At 39.5% G+C, this 13,926-nt stretch overlaps 1 long non-coding RNA gene across 2 annotated transcripts in view; it reads left to right on the top strand.

Annotated features, from left to right (window-relative positions):
• LOC137168173 (uncharacterized) overlaps positions 1 to 13,926 on the top strand; it is a 106,608-nt gene that overhangs the window by 57,779 nt on the left and 34,903 nt on the right. For both annotated transcript variants that reach the window (XR_010924248.1, XR_010924247.1), the window contains exon 2: positions 8,129 to 8,319. This is a non-coding gene — a long non-coding RNA (uncharacterized lncRNA). The remainder of the gene's footprint in view (positions 1 to 8,128; positions 8,320 to 13,926) is intronic.

Genomic DNA, 13,926 nt, shown 5'->3' with positions numbered 1-13,926 from the left:
GTTCAGTGCTCAGAGACATGGCCAAGGTAAGGAAGGATGAAACCCGACCACCTCTGAACAAGACACATGTTGAAAACGTCAAGACTGGGCCAAGAAATATCTGAAGACAGACTTTTCAAAGGTTTTATGGAATGATGAGATGAGAGTGACTCTTGACGGACCAGACGGATGGGCCCGTGGCTGGATCAGTAACAGGCACAGAGCTCCACTTCGACTCAGACGCCAGCAAGGTGGAGGTGGGCTACTGGTATGGGCTGGTATTATTAAAGATGAGCTAGTTGGACCTTTTTCGGGTTGAAGATGGACTCAAAATCAACTCCGAAACCTACTGCCAGTTTTTAGAAGACACTTTCTTCAAGCAGTGGTACAGGAAAAAGTCTGCATCTTTCAAGAAGACCATGATTTTTATGCAGGGCAATGCTCCATCACATGCATCGAAGTACTCCGCTGCATGGCCAGCCAGTAAAGGCCTTAAAGATGAAAGAATAATGACATGGCCCCATTCCTCACTGACCTAAACCCTATTGAGAACCTGTGGGCCCTTCTTAAATGGGAGATTTACAGTGAAGGAAAACAGTACACCTCTCTGAACAGTGTCTGGGAGGCTGTGGTTGCAGCTGCACAAAAAGTTGATCGTCAACAGATCAAGAAACTGACAGACTCCATGAATGGAAGGCTTGTGACTGTTATTGAAAACCTCACTTTTACTTTCTTAAATATTCAGGTTTGAGGGTTTATTAACATTTTGGATTGACCGAGAGCACTGTAATTGTTCAATAATAAAATTAATCCTCAAAAATACAACTTGCCTAATAATTGTGCACACAGTGTAACAGATAACACTTGTTTTTATCTGTTTTGGTGACAAACACTGTTAGTTAACATGTCTGTTTGTCTAAAAGAAAACACAGGACAGGACACCTTTAAAGGTACCCTGTGGAGTTTTTGACCACTAGTAGCACGATGCAGCAATGTTTTTCTGAGTTGTCTCCATTGGGTTTGTATCGTGCAAGCGCAAGAGAACTTACATTCACAAGCACATGGGTGGTGCGATTCACATCTGAACAATTCAGGATTTAATTTCTTTGTAAATCAGCTTTAAAAATGTTTATGAAGAATGAAATTCATGCAACATGTTTGTTAGACCTCATGGATACTTACAATGTGCTTACAAGAACATTTTTACATTCTTATCCTAAAACTCTTACTGTTTTTCTCTTTTTTGTGAGGTTTACTCGTACGAGTGTTCCAATTCAGATTTAACAAACTCTCTTTACTGCCTGAACTTGTAATAAATCGCTTATTTTACCCTGATGAGCGCCACCTGTTCATTAGGAGGTGTAAGATCTGATCATCTGCATAATCATCATCCTTTGAATTGCTATCCAAGGCTGCTTGTTCCACTCCGTTTGTGGGCAAGTTTCATTCACAAAAAATGTTCCCAAAGAGTAAAAACAAGAATTTCACACTGTGCAGCTTCAATTGCTGCTGTCAGAGAAATCAGCGCTGAAATAGTCTATGCCTTGCATGAATGTGTGTGTGAATGGATGAATAAGGCTTGTAGTGTAAAAGCACTTTGAGTGATCGGAAGACTAGAAAGGCGCTATATAAGTGCAGTCCATTTACCATTTACCATTTATCATATTTAAACCAGTTGAACATCGGCAGACATAATAATTTAAAGTCAAACAAGTGTGTCTCCCCTTGTGAAGAAAGACTGCTTATGACTCATATCACAGGTCTGGACCACTTGTAAATTTCGTTTGTGCTTAAGAAAATTCCAAGTAGATAAAGTTGATGAATGTCACAAATTGTCTTAAATAATTCAGATGTGCCTCTTACAAATGAATCTGTTTGTATAAGTGCTTTACAGGTGTCTCTCGGCGAGAAACACTGAATGAAAACTCCACAGGGCACCGTTAAATACCAGATGAAGACAAATGTTTTCTGCTGATGGCAGAACATTGTCTGAAGGATTTAAATGTTCTATGCTGAACCTTCCATGTATTATCTATGGATAACAGGTTGAGTTGGTACAAAAATAGCCCGCATATTTTTCAGTGTGGTGGAAAAAAGGCTGGCTTGAAGATGCCTGCACGCTATGAAGGAACAGCCACATGCACACAGTCACGTACTGAAACATCCAGGAGAAACCTCTATTTTTAAAATGTTTTATTGTCAGACTGTATAGATCAGTGGTAACAGTATTTCCTTTTTCCTTTCAGCTCATCTATTATTGGTCTGTGATCAAAGTTGGATCTGCTCAGCCAGGCGGACAACTTCATGTAGATGCTTTAATCATCAAAGATTCAGATTATCCAAAGCCATCAGATCCTCTTTGTGTCCTTGTTCAGGTCAGATCGGGTCAGCTGACACCGGGCTGCATTTGATTATTCCTCATCAATCCATATTCATAAGTATTGTGAGCATTAAAGGCTTCCAGCTGCATGCGGTGTCCAGCAGGCACGCCATGGATGATACTGTCTGGCCTTGAACAGAATTACGGTATAAGCGCAAAGATGTAACTGTGATGTAATATGGGCGAGGAAGCCATGCAAGTAAAGATGTATTGATTTTCCAGTACATCAAGGTCGCTTCCTCTCTCCATGTCTTTCACTCTTTCCGGAGGGGGGAACTGATACAGATGTGCAGAGCAAGTCAGAAAAGATATGGTACAGATATGAACTGTCTTTCTTGACTCTAGAATAGTTAAGCTGAAGATATCACAACTAAAAGTTTCACTCACACTGACACTTCTGATGCTCCATAAAGCAACAGGGAGACACACAATTCAGAAGACATGGCAGAATACAGGCTGCTGTCCCTGTAACAGCTGTGGGAGAGAAAGTGATGTTGTTGTTGAGACAAACTTTAAAACCTGTAAAGGTCAGGAATTAAATGAATCATGCCTTAATGCTCATGGACGAGGTTGATCACCAACCTGTTAATAAATGCTGCATGTCCCAAGACGATGCATAAATCAGTGCTCCGCAGCCTCTCCCACATCTTTGCTCTGTGAACCCTGTAACCCAGCAGGCTTGGCTTGCGCAGATGTGTATGTGTGTGTGTGTTGAAAAGACAGCAGGATCTGTGCCTCCACATGAAGGCTCCCTCTCCAAACCTCTGCCAGAGAAGAGACAGCCTCGCATCTGTGTGGAATAATAAAATTGTGTCAAAAAGTGCAGGCAAATATTTCTGTGCACCGGCGCTCTCTGTTGGAAACAGAGCTCAGACAACTGCAGCAATATCCTCTTTTTTTTTTTCTACTTCGCAACCTCTCTCCTTTATGCTCTCACTGTTTTGTGGTCTCTCTGCACAGATTTAAATGCGATATTGTACTATTTTCCTACTTAAAAGTATTTAATTCTCTTTTATTGCTCCATTTAGTCTTGTTAAAGCAACGACCACTCCCCACAGAAAACCACTGTCACCACACACACACACACACACACACACACACACACTTCTGCCAGGCTTCTCTCAGGCGAGAACCGGAGAGCCCCCACTTGCACAGCAACATCAATAATACAACTGAAGCACATCCCCCCCCCCCAACCACCACCACTTGCTTCTAAAAATAGACCTCCTTTTTTGTTTAATATTTAATTTGCCCTTTCTCTCTCTCTCTCTCTGTCTCTCTCTCTGTCTCTATCCCTCTCTCTCTCTCTCTCTCTCCCTCTCTTTCTTTTTCTCTATTCATTGTCTTTAAATAGGTGATGAGGAAAGATGTCAACAGATGAGTCTATGCTTCCACCTTTCCACTTACTTCCCATCAAATATTCTGTTTTTCCGAAACCCACAAAGTCCATTTCTTCAAAACGCTGTCCATGTACTAGTTTCAAGTCTCCTCAGGCCTTACAAAATGTCTCAGTTTATCTTTGTGCTTTGTGAATGAATGTGGGCCTGGACTAAATATTAAAGCATCTTAGTTAATGATTCACAACATTAAACTGGTTGAACTTCATCAAGTCTGAAGTCTGAACCACTAGTGCCACTCTGTTGTGTATTTTATTATTTTTATTGTATTAAGGTGGTTCTCAGGATGTCAACATTGGTGAGTCAGTCAGTCCACTGATTTAGTCCAGATTGAAATATTTCAACAATTATTGGATGGATTGGCACAAGACTTTGACATTCACGGTCCCCAGTTAATTAATCCTAATGACTTTGGTAAACCACTGACATTTCCTCTAGCACCATGAGGTTAATTGACATTTGTAGTTTTGAATAAATTTCTTGGCAATTATTAAATAGATTGTCCAAAATTTGGTACACACCAAATAATATTCATAATATTTTTGGTGATCCATTAACTTTTCATCTAGTGCCAACATTGGGTTGTGTCCAATTCTTTGGTTTATGATCAAAAACTGCAAAACTAATGACATTCCCATCAGCCATGGCTGTACTTTGTGTTTACTACTAAATACTGTCGCAAATGCCAAACTAAGATGTTAACATGGTAAACATTATACCTATTACATGTTAACAGCATGTTAGCATGCTGACGTTAGCATTTAACTTAAAGGAATGCTGTGCCTGAATACAGGCTCACTTATTTGCCAGTATAACTGTAGACTCTCTTAGTCTCGTTACCATATGAGATCAAAAACTAGAAAAGTCTGTCCTGAAACAATAGTCAGGTGCCTAAATGAATATTGGAACAAGCTTTGCTTGGTGTCATCATTTCTTCTATTCATTTTGGCCATTTAGAGATCCCTTCCTATTGGACCTCTGATGTAAGTGTTTGGGGAAAAAATACACAGACCTCATTCTATTGAAAAAGTTTTTCTGAAGTCAGCATGAGACTTCAGCAGTCTGTGTTAGACAAATTAAGTGGATATCTTCCAACATTGCAGTATTTTTAGTTTGAAATTTCCTGTTTGTATTACCAGAACTCCTTCGCTGATCAGCATGCAGACACTGTGCAGCTAAGAGGGAATTTCATACTAAAGACTGCAACTTTTCAAGATTGCTGAGGCCTCATTTTATTTCATCTGCACATAAAGTTGTCCCTGAGTTCTCTATTATCACACAGTACTTTCCACAACAAGACGACATGCCAGCATTTAATATAATCAATGTGCGCGAGCTTTGATGCATCATCAGCCAGGCAGATTCAAGCAGTGGGGGAAATGCTGCTTACTGAGACGAGAGCATCTATTCAAACCACAATCAATCGTGCGTCACACATTCTCACAGCTTCCCCATTTCTCACAAACAATCCTCTTCCTTCTGAGCAAATACCTTTCACGTGGGAAGTGATTTCAGAGGTGGTTGAGTACACCTTACCCACCGCTCTGCTGTGTGTGTGTATGTGTTTCCCTGGGTGGTTTTTAGTTTTATGTCTGTGGCTGATGTTCCAGGCTGCTAACATCTCCTGACCCTCAGAGGAAGGAGGAGAGGAATGCTCTGCGGGGAGTTGACTTAGTGTTTGTTATATAATGTGTCCTAACGGGGCACATACCTGCTGATAGTGCTGATGCCGGATTCTGCCCTGCATAACCATCATGGCTCGAATTTGTAATTTACTTCATCTCTGCAAGTGAAGCTCCTACAGTATGTTAGACTCTCAAATAGCTTTTGCCCTAATAACAGCACTTGAAAAATAACAAGAACTGCTGGAAAATAAAACACTTCCAGAAGGAAATCATAGATATAATTTCAGTGACACATTTGATTTTCTTTTCTCTTTTTTTAAATTTTAATTCTATTTTCTATGACGGATGGCAGTGAAAGCCTTCATCCTCTATGTGTTGACTAGTTTATTAACATTACAATTTTGCTCTCTCTTTGCTCATTATTCATGTCTTTTTAGCTTTATGCACCAATATGTTAACTTCAAACAATAGTAAACAATGGATTAATTCTCATTGTTTTAGCCTCATAAATCATTGTCTTAAGAAATTTGCAAACAGGTTTTCACACGGTGTAATGCTGTGTGTCTGGGTATTGGTTTTGGCAGGAAGGATTATGGTAGTATTTGTACAAGGCCTCTATATCAATGCAGGGTTTACCTGAACAACATACTGTATTTAATATGATGATGATGGTGTTTGTTTTATTAGCAAATATTCCTTGGATCATGTCTACAATGACGTGCTTTACTGAATCCTCAATTAGGCTTTGGCAGAAAGTACATAGTGAAATTCAGTGGTTATGTAATCCCATTACTGTAACAAAAATGAATCATATTGCAGTGTAATTCTTCATTACTGGAATTGAAGCACAACCTGTCATGCATTCTGTAATGCAGAACAACCTAAATCTTTATTATTACAGTCAACTTACAACCCGAAATGTACATGTTTGTGTTATTAAATGGTTTATCATAACTAATAGTTTAAGAAATGTAAGCTTTTTTCAAGCAAAACATTAGAAGGTGTTCACTTCTGAAATATAAATAACAGTGAGGTAACTACAGATTCGTGACACCAGTGGAGACTTTTCAGAAGCACTGGATCCAGAACCTTCTACCTACTTTAAAATCAATCCCAGCATAAAGCCCACTGTTCTCACAAGCCTGAACTTTTCACACAAGCTTTCTTTTCTCACTAACCTCAGCGAGATCTGTCTATGAGCAAGTGAAAAGTTTGAACGCAGTTTTAAAAATCTAAATCTGTAGGAGGATATGTTGTCTGGTAAAGTACTCCGATCAGATTCTGACTGCAGCTCTTGAAGCTTGAAACTTTCTGACAACAGTTGGTTAATGGATAGATGTACTCACTTGTGGAGAAAGGACTGTGTTGCCACGCTCTTCTGTGTACTGTGTCATAAGCATGAGAGTAGGCGCAGTCAGGCTTTTTCTTCAGCTTTCTTATCCTATCACATCAGCGATGTCTTTAAATGTTTTATTTCAGCAGTCAATTGTAAATAACTGATTAATGTACAGTGAATTCGTTTAGATGCTCCTGAGCTCTGAAGCGAAAAATGTTCAAGTAGAACAAGCTGAATTAATATGCAGTTTACACTTTTCAGTGAATAGAGCCTTTGAATTGATTGTCATGTTTCTTTAACTTTTATATTCTCTTATACCTCTTATGTAAATAGAGAATGAAAACAAACTGATTAGGATAATACAAAATAATTTACATATAAGCAGTAGCATACACACAATACAAGGACTGTGATATTTTTTATGAACATAACGAGGAAACATTTTTAGCCAGCAGCTTTGGTCCAAACTGAAATATCTCAACAAGTATTATATGGATTACCATGAAATTTTATACAAACCTTCATGATCCCCAGAGGTTGAATCCCACGTACACTGGTGATCCCCTGACTTTTCCTCAAGCACTGCCATGAAAATTGACTCCGGTTTTCAATTTAATGTCTTAACAACTATTGGATGAATAGTTGGATGAATAATCAATATGAATTGTAATAAGTCACTTTCCATATAGCTCCGTCATTAGGTCAAAATGTTTATTTGCTCATCACTTTTGCTGAACAAAAACCTTCAAAACTAATTACATGCCCATCAGCTTCAGCTGTACTTTGTCTTCATGTTATTAGCATGCTGAACTAAGTTGAGGATGTTAGTATTAAGCTCAAAGCACTGCTGTGCTTACAGAGTAGTGCAGAGCTGCCATCATGGCTGCTGACAAAGTCTTTGCTTCCTGGAACAAGAATTTTACATTTTTGGTAACCAAAGGTCAGCAATGTTTTAGAATTTTTTTGGTAATCCAAAAAGTCACTTGTCATCATGCAATTCATGTAGATTGGAATGAAACAAGAACCTAATAGGTCATATATCAGGGATAAGATTGGTTCAAGCAAATTGGTTAAATCATGAGAAAGTATTTTCTTTCCCTAACCTTAACCAAAAAATAATTTAGTCGCCTAAACTTCACCACACACAGGACACAAACCTTCGTCTTCAGCGTCAAAGTCCTGCACTTAAACCATCATCTACCCAAATCTGACTCCTTTGTGCTCCAAGAATGTATTATTACCTGGACTGGAAAAGTGAACATAATCCAGGCAGCAATTATGTTTGTATTTGTCAAAACAATTTAGTACTATATAAAGGTTATTTTCAGGAGATAAGGTTGATGTGACGTTTCCGAATGACTCCTCCTTGACTTAATTGTTATTGACCTCTGTTGTCTGCTGTGTGTCCTAGTTCTTCCAGAGATGGGTGAGAGACAGAGAGAAGGTGAAGGACATCTATCGTCAGCTGGGACCAGGACATACACAGTATTCTAGTGATCGATGGAGACAACAGTGGTAATGGCCTTAACAGCTAAGCAAGGAGGACGATCAGTGGCTATCGATTCTGGCTGCCGGGGGAACCAGCGTATGTCCAAGTTAAAGGTAATGTTTCAGTGATTTCTTGGACCCTTGTGGTCAGTAGGAAATGAGCAAAATATTGCACTAGGTCAGTCAGAGCTCTCTCAATGCTGTACACTCTCAATTATTTACCACTCCTCTCTTTCCCTTACCTTCACTCCCTCCTGCCTTACTTCCTTCACTCAGTCAATTTATGTCTGTGTGCCTCTGCCAGCTTCCACCTCTCAGTTTCTCTTTTCCACCCCCTGTTCAATCAACTTGGGTCAAGCATTGTTCAGCGGCTTGATGTTTCTGCTTGTAGACGTTCATTCACTTTTCCTCTGTAAGCATAATTTGCTGCAGCAATGAGACCATGTAAACACAGGAATTAGATTCCATCAGTATGCTGCCTTCTTAGCCTATTTTATTTTAGGATTGCTTTGTACATTTGCTCAACAGGAACTTCAATTACATCAGGAGTTCAGAGAGACGCTTGCTGTCAGTTTGTAGCTACACAAGTGGAGTTTCATCATTGAAAGTTCTTGGATGTTTGTGCTTAGGCGAATGCTAAAAGCTGTATTCTCCCAGAAGACAGGGCATTGCCATATTCTGCAGTAGTACATCTTCACAAACGGCCTGTGGGTACTCTACATGCACATAAAACAGTGCCTCTATATTTACTCTTTAAAAGCCCTGTTCGTTCTGCATTCAGGATGCTTTTGGAATAGTTGAAGACCAGGCATCACAGCATCCCCTGTAAAGTGGATCCTCCTTACTCCTTTATGTTTTTAAAAATGTACTTCGCCATTTTGGAATATCAGCATACCCAAAGGATCTTGTTGTCAAATGTCTTCCTGTTACAAGGCATTTGATAACTAGGACAGTAATGATTTCTGACATACTCTGGCACTCAGTACAGAGAGTTTACATAATTCAGGCTTTAAGTGTGAAATGGGAGAATACAGTAGGCTTCTTTTCTACTTATCCAATATGTTAGCTATTGTAAAAACTGGTTTTATTGCCTTACCCTCAGTAAGGCTAATTTAATATATCTTTCTCTACTCCACTATAGTCTACTGATGTCACCTTAGCTTTATTAAAGGCAGGCCGTCTATCGAACTCCAGTATTTCAACATTGTACAGGAATATAAAAGGTCTCTGAGGCTCAGCTGCCTGCCTACACTAGAGACACACCTCAGAGCTCAGCAGCTGTCAATTCAAACTCAATGTGCCTCACAGGTGCCAGTTCTACTCTGCTTCTTACAAGCCTTTGTGCATCGATCAAAGCAAACCGCCTGCCAGGGATTCAAAATGCAATACTGCACAATATCTGCAAAGTCAAACTGACCAGTGTCTCACCTCACTGAAGCTTCAATATTGTCAGAGGGGTGAGCTGGCACCGGCCACCCAGCAGTGTGAGCGCATGTACAGTGAACAGCACAGTCGAGTGTGACCATGTATGTCGGCACGTGGGAGTAACTGAAGCGTGTGATCGCTGGCGTGAGATGGTCAAGGGGCAGTGTTGCAGCAAAATGAACACAACACCACTTAGTGTACCATCAGTAGCATGCATAGCCTTAATCTCTGTGTTTTGTCATAGCCCAGTGGATCCATGTGTAGTAAACAGCTGTTGTTTCTAAGTGATGGAGCTGTGTCATGGACTTTCCCACTGATTGCTGGTTTGCTGAACTGTGCAACTAATGATATAAAACACACCACACTTTACCAATTGGTGATATGTGTTTATGTATGCAGGATTAATTTGAACACTCCAAAGTTACACTTTTTATTAAAATATTTACTTGAACTCTCTCAAAAATACAAATTATTCCATCCTCAGAAATCATATTATTTGACAGGCAAAGCTCCTAAAACAGCTAAATCCCTCTGAATTGGAAAACACAGAGGGAGCACTCAAACCTTTATAAGACAAACCTGTCTCATAGTGCTGTCACACACAGTATACTTATGTAATCTCAGGAAATAGACAGGGACCATGTTTTCATCAGGGCTAAGTATAAGAGTAAGTCTGAGATTAATATAGAAAGAGCAGAGATAACTTTTTAAATGATAAATATTAGAAGCACAACTTCTGGAAAGTTTATTATTTTAAGAGTAAGAATGAACAATATTATATCAGCATTGCCTATTGTGGGTTGTCCGCCCATAAAGGTTTAATTTTTGATGAATCATGTTTGCCGCAGATATAAAACAAGCTGGCAGGAGTAAGACGAATGCGTGAGGTCCAGAAAAGTTAAACTTTGAAAAAGTATCACCAACACAGTCATTTTTCTCCCCACTACCGTGAGCAGCATTATCAGCTCTTTCCTAGTGACTCACTGCGCGTCCGTGTGAGCAGGCATCTGTGTGTGCTATTTAAGGAAGTGTGGTCACAGTTCACGGCCCGCTGTGTCTGTCTGATCTCTGGTGGGAGACGTAGCTCCGGCTGAGTGGTCGTGACCCTCCCACATTAGAGAGCAGTGCGATGGAAGGAAATGCAGACTGAATGGCGCTGAGCACAATGCCCACTCTTTAATATCAGCAGCTGATGCATCTGTGATAGAAACACCTGCTGGTGATCGCTTTCATCTCACACCCCGAAAGTGATCTGGTGTCATTGTATGTTTCTGTCTTGTTTGATGGTGACATTATTTGAATAGCAGCACAGTGGTAATACACACCAAAATCTCTCCTTTATGGCCTCTCAATCATTTTGGAAGATTAAAGAGGCAAAAATAGATTTTTTTTTTTAGAAGAGCAAGAGAGTTTTCAAGTGAAGTGAAGCTTGCAGATCAAAATATTCCATCTTTAACAGCTGCAAAAAGGAAATTGGTAGCTTAAGGGACACCCTGTGTGCACTGTTAGATGAACTTCTCTCAGCTCTGACCTAACCTGACTTTATTTGTTCCCAGTAACTCCTGACCTATCTCCACCTATCGATTTGTGTTCTGTTCCTGCTGCTTTATCTGACCCTGGCTGACTTGAGGCTATCAGGAGGGCTTCACTGAGCTCTCTGCTCTTGTTTCAAATAGACGGGGAAGTAGGGTTTCCTTTTAGATCAACAGTAAATTGCTTATTTGTGGCATACTGTAAAAGACACCTGCAGGATTTTTTCACTTTCCCTGACAAAGTGAAAAAGCCTCCCTTGAGCCTCCCTTCTCTATCATCTCAATTTGTTCTCAGTGTTCTGTTATTATCAGTGATGTCACAAAATCAGAGTTTCATTGCCAGTTATTGCTCACAGTTATATTTACACCCACTCTCATGTGGGGTGATGGAGATACGGAGAGAGGCTAAGGGGGCATAATGGAGTCTATTAGGTTTTTAATTGTGACCTTTATCTTTCCTCTGTCTGTAAAGGTCGTTCTCAGATTAGACAGAACACCTTCCTCACTTTGCAAAGTGGATTTCAGACTGTCAAATCCTGCATGTTCCCACACACCTTGTGCCGTGGCAGCACTGAGCAAAGTGTCCTTGAAACATATGCTCGATCTCTAATTAGAGGGAGGCTCAAGAAAGGCATAAAGTGGCCCAAAGTATATACCCTTAATTAGAGAAAACAGCACTCATGCTCATGTGAGTGATTGTCAATGCTGCCCTTATTATGCAGGTCAAGACATATCAGTCATATACTGTGAAAGCCACTGTCAAAGTCTACCATGCTATAATGTGGCATCCATATACCCCAGTATGAAATTAGGATTAAATATTGTAGAATAAAGTTAATATTTTTCAGGCTGACTGTGGGCGGTGCATCCCCAAAAAAAGGTGATGTTATAAGTTCATCTGAGACATTTTCATTCGTCCTCCTTGATTCAAAATGAGGTTAAATAGACAGATAGCTCTGTACAGAGAATAAATCCAGTCTTTATTGTCTCCTTTGGTTATAATCTACAGGTTAAGGCCAAAATACTTTTCTGATCAGCTGCTACGTCACGAACCGTCCAGACCTCTCAGGTCATCTGGGACATCTCTGCTTTCTGTCCCCAGAGTCAAAACTTAACGTGGGGAAGCAGAGTTCACTTTTTATGCACTATGTATCATCTGGAACAAACTCCCAGACAACTTGAGGTCTGCCCCGACTCTCAGTTCTTTTATTAAATTTAATTTGGGACTATTTATTCATATCTCACACTGCAATATAGCTGCACTATAATTTTTATACTCCTGTTTAATCTGTTTTATTCTATTTTACCTTAATTTACATTCTATTTTATTTTATTCTTTTTAAATCCTATTTTTATGTTACTTTTTATATTGCATTGAATTTCTTTTCTTAAAACCTTATATATTTAATATAAAGCACTTTGCCTTGTTCTTGCAAGGCTCTTTAAAAATAAACTTGCCTTGCCCTAATTTAGCTGTCTGTTCTTTGGGCTAGAGCAGTGGTCTCAAAACTTTTTATCTTGTGACCCCTTAAAACAAAGCTACGGTAAGTCTACTTGCAATCCTTCATCTCTTGTTGCATGAGTCTACCAGCTCTGACCAGTTCAGTTATGAACAGATTATCTGTTCTTGTTTTATTTGAATAATTTGTCTACTAATTCACAGGAAGAAAGCAAACATTAGAGAATATTCAGGAAAAAAATGTGCTTTTTTTTTCTTCTGTGTATGTCTCATGACCCCTTTTGGGATTCCTGAGGTTTGGAACTGTTGGGCTAGAGCTTAGTCTTAAATGACACAAGTTTTTATACCTTGCATTTTGAGCTTTGTGCTGCACCCCAGTGTTTTCATGTGATTGTCTTCAAGAGCATCTGTGGAAACTTTTCTTGGAGTTGCACTCAAAAGAAAACGTGGAGTCTCTGAATGAAACAGTGAGTAACGCTGGCACAAAGAAAGGCACCCTTAGATGCATGTTGTTGACCCAGATCTTCACATAAATCAATACTAAGGGTTGGACTTCACAGGTCTCCTCTTCCACACTGACAGACTACATAGGCTTGACACTGTTGTTGTTGTTGTCGGTGCTGGAATTACACTTTACTTGCACCAAATAACACAAAGCCTGAAACAGCCTTTGTTATTGGGCAGCCCTTCAACTCAATGTTAATCATTTTTTGAAAGAAAAGCAGCGGTGTACGGTAGGTGAGTTAGCTTTTTCATCAGGGCTGAGCAATATATCGATATCATTATATGAGACTAGATATTGTCTTAGATTTTGGATATCTTAATATCATGATATAGCACAAGTTTTGTCTTTTCCTGGTTTTAAAAGCTGCATTACAGTAAAGTTATGTGATTTTCTGAAGTTATCAGACTGTTCTAACTGTTCTACTATTTGCCTTTACCCACTTGGTCATTATATCCACATTACTGGTGATGATTTATCAAAAATCTCATCTGTGTAAATATTTTGTGAAAGCACCCAAAGTCATCCCTACTTTACTTGTACATGCATGTGTCTGTACTAAAACCTCTCAATCTATCATCTATCTACAATCTCTGTTGACTCCCCATTGTAGCAGTTTTTCAAGCAGTTTCTATCAACTGCTTTACACCATCTCAACAATTGTGTTCATAAATTTAACAATTTAAAAAACCTTATTTTTCTGAATCACCAGCAGCTTTAGAAAGCTTCCAATAATGTGCAAGTCTTACCACGCAGAGGCATAAAGGAATGGCCTTGTGGGCAGAACACATCGATACAAACCA

This window comes from Thunnus thynnus, chromosome 17 (genome assembly GCF_963924715.1).
Source record: "Thunnus thynnus chromosome 17, fThuThy2.1, whole genome shotgun sequence".
Taxonomy (NCBI): Eukaryota; Metazoa; Chordata; class Actinopteri; order Scombriformes; family Scombridae; genus Thunnus; species Thunnus thynnus.
The sequence above is the reverse complement of the archived record's forward strand: the minus strand, read 5'-3'. Positions and strand labels throughout refer to the sequence as shown.